General features: G+C 42.9%; 2 protein-coding genes across 5 annotated transcripts in view; both read right to left on the bottom strand.

Annotated features, from left to right (window-relative positions):
• The window catches only part of PATJ (PATJ crumbs cell polarity complex component), a 391,357-nt gene that overhangs the window by 32,505 nt on the left and 350,364 nt on the right, over positions 1–8,488 (bottom strand). The window lies entirely within an intron of this gene.
• Positions 1–8,488, bottom strand: part of L1TD1 (LINE1 type transposase domain containing 1) — a 33,078-nt gene that overhangs the window by 7,207 nt on the left and 17,383 nt on the right. For 2 of the 4 annotated variants that reach the window (XM_077768089.1, XM_077768090.1), the window contains exon 2: positions 7,314–7,388. The gene's annotated coding sequence lies outside the window, so the exon portion shown is untranslated. Of the gene's footprint in view, positions 1–1,329; positions 1,355–7,313; positions 7,389–8,292; positions 8,330–8,488 lie in introns of those variants that run through there. The other 2 variants (XM_077768088.1, XM_077768091.1) reach the window with 2 other exon arrangements.

The raw sequence follows: 8,488 nt of genomic DNA, 5'->3' as shown, positions 1-8,488 counted from the left end.
AAAAAAAAAAAAAAAAAAAAAAAAAAAAAAAAAAAAAAATTAAACAGAGTACACCACAGGCACCTGGGTGGCTCAGTAGGTGGAGCATCCAACTTTGGCCCAGGTCATGATCTCACCATTCAGGAGTTCGAACCCTAGCAACAGACTTGCGGCTGTCAGTGCAGAGCCCACTGTGGATCCTGGNTCTCTGCCCCTCCCCCCCCCTCACTCTCAAAAATGGTTTTAACTTAAAACATTTTTTAAAAAGAGTGTACATACCAAATTTTTAAAGTCTAAGGTGACTTGGATAGAATCTCACACAAATGGAAAAACAGAAGCCTCTTATTACAGAGAAAGTTAACATTAAGAATATTTCTTAAAACTGATCTTAAGTCAATTCAGAATATCACTTTTCAGGATGCAAATATTAAGACCTATCCTGAGGGAAACAGAATAACTAAAATCCGGGCGTACTCCCACCTCACAGAGGCCTTACACCTTTGCTTGAGGAGATTCAATTAGGCTGTTCATGTTCATTTGTAATCATTCAACCCTCCTGTCCTGACCCTGCATGGCAGAAAGGGACCACCCCCTTCCTTCATCCCTTAATTAACAGGGATGAGAAGTGGGTATGCACAATACACACACTTTGGACAACAGCTGGGATACCCGTTCCTTAATCTCTTTCCTCTGCAAAGCCTAGTAGGTACTCATTTCAGCTGACTGCTGATCTACTAAAAATTGTACCACGTGCTGACTCATCACTGTTGTCAAAACCCAAAATGCCTGAACTTGCAGGTATGAGAAGAAAAACTATAGCCCCTTTAAGAGGATTCAGCGGCTCCATGGAAGGGGACCAGGGTAAATAAACAAATCGAGTAGCTATTAATGAAGCATAGGAACAGAAGAGAAAGGGGAAATAGGACTCAGTCAACACCATAGGTCAATACCATAGCTTTGAGGAACAAAACCAGAAAACCTCCCAAGCATCTACTGGAAGGAGGATACAAAACACATAGAGTAACAGAAAAAACTTCCCTGGACTTGAGTCATGTGATTGAGAATGAAAAAAAACAAAAAAACAAAACCACCCCACTAGTAGATCTGGTGCAAGGTTAATAAAAGATGCATATCCATCTATATATAATCCTGGTAAAACTTCTGAATGCAGACAGGAGCCATATACAAGTTTCCAGCCAGTCACATTTACTGACCACAGACCACATACTAGTTACTGTGCGGGATATCAAAGGACAAAGACGTTGAGTAAAAACAGACACGGAGCCTCCCCTACGAGGGGGTGAACATGTAGGGAGAAATAAATGTCAAATGGCAACCATGCCAACTTACAAAGTAAGGGTCGAGGGTCACGGATATCTAGACTAGGTGTCAGCAGACATATTCAGGGAGATCCAGGAAGGCTTCCCGGCAGAAGTAGCTCACGCTGAATCTGAGAAGTGAGCAGCAGTTACATGGAAAGAAATGGAAGAAAGTACATTCCATAAAGCAAGGCTGGAGCTGGTGAAAGGGGACAGATACAGGGGGGAAGCAGAGGGTGTGGCTTTGGTGTTACCTCGCTTCCCTACTGGGGAATGGTGGTGCTTGCTATGCACTGAAAAGGAAAAAGAACCAGGTTTTATAATTTTTAATGTTTATTATCTTTGCATGAATGAGCAGGGAAGGGGACATAGCAAGAGGGAGACAGAGGATCCAAACCAGGCTCTGCACGGACAGCAGAGAGCCTGATGGAAGACAGTTTGGCAGTTTAGTGCAAGATGAAACATATTCTTACCATATGATCCTGCAATCGCCTTCCCTGGCATTTATACAAAGGAGTGGAGTGGAAAACTTATATCCATACAAAAACCTGTATACGGAGGTTTAGAGCAGCTTTATTCAGAACTGCCAAAACTGAGAAGCAACCAAGGTATTTTTCAGCAGGTGGATAAACTGGGGTATACATCCAGACAACGCAGTATTATTCAGGGCCAAAAAGAAATGAGTTATTAAGACATGAAGGAACCTAAACTGCCTATTTACCAAGTCAAAGAAGCCAACCTGAAAAGGCTATATACTAGGGCGACTGGGTGGCTCAGTTGGCTAAGCGTCCGGCTTCAGCTCAGGTCATGACCTCACGGTTTGGGGGCTCGAGTGCCGCATTGGGTTCTGTGCTGACAGCCAGCTCAGAGCCTGGAGCCTGCTTCAGATTCTGTGTCTCCCTCTCTCTCTGCCCCTCCCCCACTCACTCTCTGTCTCTCAAAGATATAAAAAAATTTTTTTTTAAAAAAAGGCTACATATATACAACATTCTATAAAAGGCAAAAGTAAAGAGACAGAAAAAAGATCCGCTGTTCTCAGGGACTGACGGAAGAGACAGAGCAGAGGAATTTCAGGACAGTGAAACTATTCTGTATGATACAGTGGTGGATACAGGCCATATACTTGTCAAAACTCACAGAAACTCATAGAAAATTCACTCACCAAGAGTAAACCCTAATTCAAACTACGGACAGATAATGATACATGAATGTAAATTCATGGATTGTAACAAACGTACCACTTGGTGTGGGATGTTGAGGAGGGAGGTGCCATGCAGGTGTGGCACAGGGAGCCTATGGGAATTCTCTGTACTTTCCACTCAAAATGCTGTGAACCTAAAATTGTCCCAAAAATGAGGTTTATTAGTTAAATATAACTTTGAGGACTACTACAAGAAGGTTGTGATAAAGAATCAAAGGGAGGCCCCTGGGTGGCTCAGTCGGTTAGGGGTCTGACTTCAGCTCAGGTCATGTTTTAACGGTTCATGAGTTCGAACCCGCGTCAGTCTCTGTGCTCACAGCTCAGAGCCTGGAGCCTGCTTTGGATTCTGTGTCTCCTTCCCTCTCTGCTCCTCCCCCCCTCAGGCTCTGTCTCTCTCTCTCTCTCAAAAATAAACATTAAAAAAAAAAAAAAAAAACACCCCAAAAAACTTAAGTTTGGGGCACTTGGGTGGCTCGGTTGGTCTGTTAAGCCTCTGACTTCGGCTCAGGTTATGATCTGAGTTTGTGAGTTCAAGCATCACATTGGGTTCTGTGCTGACAGCTCACAGCCTGGACCCTGCTTCAGATTCTGTGTTTCCCTCTCTCTCTGCCCCTCCCCTGCTCATGATCTGTCTCTATCTCGCAAAAATAAACATTAAAAAAAGTTCTTAATAGAAAATAATACTTAGGGGCGCCTGGGTGGCTTAGTCGGTTAAGCGTCCGACTTTCGCTTGGGTCATGATCTCGCGGTTCGTGGGTTCGAGCCCCGCGTCGGGCTCTGTGCTGACTGCCAGCTCGGAGCCTGGAGCCTGTTTCAGTCTGTGACTCCCTCTCTCTCTCACCCTCCCCTGCTCACGCTGTCTCTCTCTCTCTCCTAGAAATAAAAACAAACAAACAACAAAAAAAAACACTAAAAAAAAAAAGAAAATAATACTTAAGTTTAGGGGCACCTAGGTGGCTCTCAGTCCGTTAAGCCGACAAAGCCTGCTTAGAATTCTCTCTTCCTCTCTCTTTGCCCCTCCCTCGCCTGAGTGCCCTCTCTCTCAAAATAAACTTAAAAAAAAGAAAAAAAATACTTAAGTTAAAAAATAATAAAAATTCTTAACTTTTTCTTAACTGAAGTATAGTTAAAGTATTTTGGTAGTTGAGGCATACAAATAGGATCTGACAATTATATATTATGATGATATGCTCCCACAATGGTGAATACAGTTCTACAACAATACTGAAGTTTTCAGAAGTGAAATGATATGTCTGGGATTTATTTTAAAATACTTCAGCAAGGGATACCTGGGTGGCTCAATCGGTTAAGCGTCCAACTTCAACCCAGGTCATGATCTCAGTTTGAGTTCAAGCTCTGTGCGGACAGCTTTGAGTTTTGTGTCTCTCTCAAATAAATCAACAAAATACTTCAGCACAAAAAGTTAAAAGAATAGAGGAGGCAAACGGGGAAGACACCTACTCTTGAATCCAGGTAATGGGTATGAGCTTATTCTTGTATGTTTGGATGTGCTCCTAACATTTTTTTTTCCTCAAAGATTTTGTAAATTTTAAGTAATCTTCTATCCACTGTGGGGCTTGAAGATCAAAAGTTATACACTACAGGGACTGACCTAGCCAGGACTCCCTTCTCCTAACATTTTTTTAACACTGAAAATGGTTAAGGAAAAAATCACTGAGCTCTCCCAGATGAAACACAAACTACTCTGTACGCCCTACAAAAGATACTCTCAAGACCAAAAGCCCCAAAACTGAAAATAAGGGCAAAATTGTACAAACAAATGCACACAAAATTAAAGCAAAATGGTAATAGAGATCAGATAAAGCATTATCCGGTCAAATGTATGAAATGAAGGGCAGAACATTTTTCAGTTATGATAATCCGAACATAAATATCTGTGCCCCAAATAACATAGCTAAGTGCCTGCCTTGGCAGCACGTGTACAACAATGCGGCAAAGTCCTAAACATGAAAAGGAAAGACAAAAGGCAGAGATAAAGGTAGAAATTTTAAAGTGTAAAAAATAAAACCAAAAACCAAGTAAGAATTTTCCTTAATGAGAAAAAAATTACAAAGTGCAAAAAATTAAGCCTGAGAAATGATTCAGTAGAAGGATTTTAAAAGCTGGTTTCCTGGGCGGCTCAGTCAGTTGAGCAACTTTGGCTCAGGTTGTGATCTCACAGATTGTGAGTTCGAGCCCTGCATCGGGCTCCGTGCTGACAGCTCAGAGCCTGGAACCTGCTTCAAATTCTGGGTCTTCCTCTCTCTCTGCACCCTCCCCCATTCACACTCTCATTCTCTCTCTCTCTCAAAAATAAATAAAAACATTAAAAAAAATTTTTAAAGCCAGTTTACAAATGCATGGTAATAAAAAAATCTAAAGGAAATAAAGAATATCCTAGTAAAACTTTTAAATAATCAGTGGCACATCGCTGGCTCAGTTGGCATAGCAGGAGACTCTTGATCTCCGGGTTGTGAGTTCTGGCCCCATATTGGGTGTAGAAATTATTTAAGTAAATAAACTTAAACAAAAAAACCTTTTAAATCAAATATTGATCCACAAAGTAAAAAACACAAACCCCTCATCACATCAGTATTCTAAAAAGAAAAAATCAATGAAACACTCAATATTTTAAAAGGTTCCATATCCAGAAGTTTCCATTGAAGTATAGAGAACAATTTTCATTAAATAGTTCTGAATTGCAAGGAAAGCTAAAAACAGGTAAATAATTCACAGAAGAGGGAGTAACATTTCAAAATCACCACAAAAAAATCATTGTTTCTTATATTAAAATTGTATGTAAACTAATAAGCTAAAAGAAATAAAACAAGAGAGAATGCAAAGAAATACCAAACATTTGAAAAGCTGCCCAACCTCAGAAGCAGGAGATAATAATCAAAAGAAGTGATCACTTTTATCTGGAGTGGAAATAGTTACAACTTTTCAGGAAATCGGAAAACCTATTAAAACCAGATAGCATACACGTGTTAACTCTGACTTGAGAATGTAGGCCAGAAGTAAAACCACCTGTACTTCAGAACACAAAGACAAAAGGTTTAGAACTGAACTTTTTTTGTGACCAAAGCCCAGAAAGCAAGGCCTTTCAGCAAGAGGATTGAACCAAGGAATATCTACCACAAATGGAATTATAAGTAGCTATTATAGGGTGTATTTAGAGATATAACACACAGGCTTGGAATGTCCTCGATACATTAAAGAAAAAAGCAAAATGCAGAAAACACATATAGCACAATTTCATTTTTGTAAATACATACAAAACCACAGAAACGAGAATGAACAGTAAACATGAAAATATGCTCAATTTTATGAATCAGGAAAATGCAAACCAGAACAGATTCTAGTGTTTTAAAAAAAATGGAATTTAGCCAGTGCTGGGGCAAATATCTGCCCTCCCCATCTTGAAAGGGGAACTGGGAATTATCAGAACTTTCTGCGTAATTAAAATGGGAAAAGTATAATGCCATTTAGAAAAAGTTCAAGTCAGTCTTTTCCCTTATTCTTCTGCCCAGAAGAACCCCCGGACACTTGTATGTAGTGAAGAAATGGGAAACCAAACTCTGGGTGGCCACAGAGAATGGCATGGGGAATATCAACTGTTCTTTTTCTAGTGAAGAGGAAATCTTAGTGTTTTTTTTCTCCTGAATTTGCTGTTATACTAAGAGCAAGCTGTCCATTTGAAAATTTACTGTAGGAAATGCAAGCAGATAATAAACATATGAAAAGAAGGCAGTTAAGGCCAAGGAAACGCAAACCAAAACAAGCTGGTCCGTCCCGGAGAGTACCGGAAAATTTATTCACCCTCCCCTCCGACCCATAGCCTTGGGGTGTGAATTGCTAAAGACTTCTCACCCTTCCTAAACAGGTTCCAGTTTCCACAGTGTTATATTAAAGCTTTTTAAAACATAAACCCAAACGCACAGCTGCACTGATTAAAAGCTTCCAACGTTTTCCTACGCTAAACCCCTCTTGAGGACAGTCCACCCCGACCTGAAGCCTCTGCCAAGTCTGCTCCAGGCCCAATGTTTGCAGATCCTGTTTTCCACCTTGATTAGGGATTCTGAACCCAGGGCGGATAGAATTTCAGGATGTCTGGGATCTTGGGTGGGAAAGAGAACACATTTACCCTCACTAATCACTGACAGGAATTTAACATTTGACAGTTATCAAAATAATACACTTGATGTGAAGAATAAGTCATCTTTTTTATAATTTTAACTTTTTTTAAACGTCTTTAACTTTTTTTAAACGTTTATTTATTCTTGAGTGAGAGAGAGTGCAAGCAGGAGACGGACAAAGAGACAGAGAGGGAGACACAGAACCCGAAGCAGGCTCCAGGCTCGGAGCCGTCAGCACAGAGCTGAGGCGGGGCTCGAACTCACAAACCGTGAGATTATGACCTGCTCCCAGTCGGATGCTCAACTGACTGAGCCACCCGGGTGCCTAGAGAACAAATATGTGATCTTACGCTATTTAACAAAATCGAGTGGCAGGTCTAAAGTACGTTTTGATCTGACATAATGAGTGTAAAGCAGTTTCACGAGATAACGTACAACGAATGAAAATACCTGCGATCGCTATGGTGACAAAATCTCGGATCCTGCTACTCACATCAGACAACCACAGCCCCAGGCGAAGGAGCCCTCCCTCCCCGGCCTACACCAGCTGCCGCCAAGATTCACAGCTCATTGGTCCCAAGGTCAACTGCCCAATTCACTGTAAACTATGCACCCGCACTCCTGCCCTCCAATTCCCCAGCTACCCAGCCACTCAACCGCCCAGTCTCAGCTGCTTACCCAGCGAAGGCCGTTCACCTGGAAGAAAGTTCTCTGCACAACAGGGCTTGGTCTTACGCACAGCTGTCTCCGTGCCTAGAGTTCAAGCAAAGTCCACGGCAGAGGATTTAAGTTGAAGGTTTAATATGTAGAGAAGTACCCCCGTTTTGTACATAGGGGATAAAAGGCTCTTCTCTAGCTGTGTTTGCTTAGATTTACAGGGTCACAGAAACAGGTATGCAACGATACAAATATTAACGTCTGAGACAGGACCTGAGAGGAGAGGTCAGAAGGGCAGGGTAAAATCGGGGCCACAACTGAGGAAGTCGGCAGAGGAACAGGGAAAGAGGGTGCTTTCTTCTTTGTGCTACTTGGGGTCGGTTTCCGAAGACATTTTGGCAGTAAACATATATTCCTTTTGCCGCTTGAGAAAGCATTTGGTCATTTCTCCCCAACCAAGGAAATGCAGGAAAAGTCATCACCTTTAAATCTATTTCTTTACTTATACAGTTTATGGGTAATACAATGAAGAAATGGGTTGGAGGTGAAGTTCAAGGCCTCGCATCTCGGAAATGAGGGCAGATGGGACAACCAGGTCCGCCTGGTTCCCAAGATCTCGCTCATTCCCCATTGCTCTCCAAAAACACCCTGTAGGGGCGCCTGGGTGGCTTAGTCGGTTAAGCGTCCGACCTTCGCTTAGGTCATGATCNCCTTCCCCCCCCTGCCACTATTTCTACGTTTTTTAAAAAAAAAAAGTTTATTATTATTTTTAGTAATCTCTACGCCCAAGGTAGGCTCGAACTCACGACCCCTCTAAACCAAGAGTCGCATCCTCAGTGAGCCAGTAAGGGGCTTCTGGCTCGGCTTTTCAATGCCCCTACTTTGGGGGGTAAAGGACGCTCAGGAAGGTGCCTCCCCCGCCGGCCAGTAAGGGGCGAAGCAGGCAGCAAAGCGCGAGGGGCCCAGGAGGGGCCCCGGCCCCCACTCCCGCAGGCCTTACCTGGAGACGGGATCCAGCCTGAGGACGCACACGCGCGCCGGAAAAGGAGGGAGGATGGAGGCCTCCGCACGTTTCGCAGCCGCCCCCCTCCCCGTGCGGATTTGGAAGTCCCTGGGCCCAATCCCCTCGCAGCCGACCCTCCCTCGCCCCGCCCCCGGGAACCTCCTCCAGTCGCGAAGCACTTGGTGGGCCGTCT

The sequence above is a fragment of the Crocuta crocuta genome, unplaced genomic scaffold, assembly GCF_008692635.1.
Source record: "Crocuta crocuta isolate KB4526 unplaced genomic scaffold, BGI_CrCroc_1.0 scaffold85, whole genome shotgun sequence".
In the NCBI taxonomy this organism is placed as follows: domain Eukaryota; kingdom Metazoa; phylum Chordata; class Mammalia; order Carnivora; family Hyaenidae; genus Crocuta; species Crocuta crocuta.
This window is presented reverse-complemented; position numbering and strand designations above follow the sequence as displayed.